The sequence below is a fragment of the Trachypithecus francoisi genome, unplaced genomic scaffold (assembly GCF_009764315.1).
Source record: "Trachypithecus francoisi isolate TF-2019V2 unplaced genomic scaffold, Tfra_2.0 Lachesis_group9, whole genome shotgun sequence".
NCBI lineage: Eukaryota > Metazoa > Chordata > Mammalia > Primates > Cercopithecidae > Trachypithecus > Trachypithecus francoisi.
Window position 1 is genome coordinate 72,997,129 of NW_022681474.1, and position 1,719 is coordinate 72,998,847.

Genomic DNA, 1,719 nt, shown 5'->3' on the forward strand with positions numbered 1-1,719 from the left:
TGATTTTATGAGGGTTGAACATTAAATGCCTAAGGGTTGATTTTTTTGGTGCCTGTTGTTTGGAGGTGTTAACTTTGAGAAATTCTCAATCAATATGATTTCAAATATCTCATTGGATTCCTTTCTCTTTGTCTTCATCTGCTGGTATTCTTATTATATATGTTACACCTTTTGTAATTGTTTTACAGTTCTTAGGTATTCTGTTCTGTATTTTTCATTTTTCGCTCTGTGCATTTTTTTTCACATATGTGACTTTTCAAAGTTCACCTCTTCACTGCACACTCAGGAGTCTACAGCATTACCAAGGTGTCATTACATGCTGCATTTCAATTTTGGAGGTTTTGATTAACTTCTCCAAGCTCACTGACTTTTTTTCCTCAGCTATGTTCAGTCTACCAATGAGACCATCAAAGGTATTTTTTATTTCTGTTACAGTGTTTTTTATTTCTAGTATTTCTTTTTCATTCTTCCTGATATTTTAACAATATTGAGTTTCCATCTCTTTGCTTACATTACCCATCTACTCTTGCATATTGTCTACTTTTTCCAGTAGAATGCCTAATATATTAATTGCAGTGGTTTTTTGTTTGTTTGTTTGTTTGTTTGTTTGATGGAGTTCGGCTCTTGTTGCCACCCTGAAGTGCAATGACGTGATCTCAGCTCAGTGCATTCTCCACCCTCTTCAAGCAGTTCAAGCGATTCTGCTGCTTCAGCCTCCCAAGTAGCTGGGATTACAGGTGCCCACCACCATGCCCAGCTAATTTTTTGTATTTTTAGTAGAGATGGGGTTTTACTATGTCAGCCAGGCTGATTTTGAACTCCTGACCTCAGGTGATCCACCTGCCTCAGCCTCCCAAAGTGCTGGGATTACAGACATGAGCCACTGCACCCAGCCCTAATTATAGTTATTTTAAATTAATGGTTCAATAGTTTGAACACCTCTACCACATTTCAGTCTTGTTCCAATGCTTGCTCAGTCTCTTCAAACTGTCTTTTTTGTCTTTTGGTATGTTTTGTAATTTTTTGAAAGCCGGATATGATGTATTGGGTAAAACAATCTGAACTAAGTAGGCATGGAGTATGAGGCTTTATGTTTAGATGGCTAGGGCTTAGGTTGTGTTTATTGTTTGCTACAGCTGTAGATGTCAGATGCAAAAATTTTCTCTGATGTACTGTTTTTGTCTCCCTATTGTTTTGAGGCTTTTCTAGAGATTTCCTCTTAAATAAGTTCTGAGACATAGTTACATTACACTTTTATTATACAAAAGACCTATTAATGTGTTTGTAACATGTGGGGAAAGGTAAAGTATTCTATCATCCTATAATTTGGTCTCATTCTTTTAGCTTGCTTGTACACCCAAGCTGTGATACTCACAAATGCTTTTTGATAACGTTTTGTTTTGTTTCACTCTTTGGTGAAATGGAAAGGCCAGTAGGGACTGGGTATTTCCCTTCTCTTGGGTCAATTAGGCCCTAGTAAAACCCCAGTTCGCTAGACTGTGGTAAAATACTTTCTCTTGAAGGGAGAGATTGTTAAGAAAAACAAAATTATCTGGGCATATTCCAAAATGCCTGCTTTTCCCTTCTTCCTGCTGAAACAAGGAGATTTTTCTCTAATCTTCGCTGTGAGAACTTGTAGAGCTCTTAGAAGTTAAATTCACATAAATATGTGTCCCCCTCCCCAAGACTACTCTCTCTATCTGGAATTTTTAACTGTCA

General features: G+C 37.2%; 1 non-coding gene across 1 annotated transcript; it reads right to left on the bottom strand.

The window, feature by feature from the left end:
- Positions 1-229: 229 nt before the first annotated feature.
- LOC117082905 lies at positions 230-321 on the bottom strand. The gene has a single exon (XR_004436830.1). It is a non-coding gene; the product is annotated as a small nucleolar RNA SNORD55/SNORD39 (small nucleolar RNA).
- Positions 322-1,719: the final 1,398 nt, after the last annotated feature.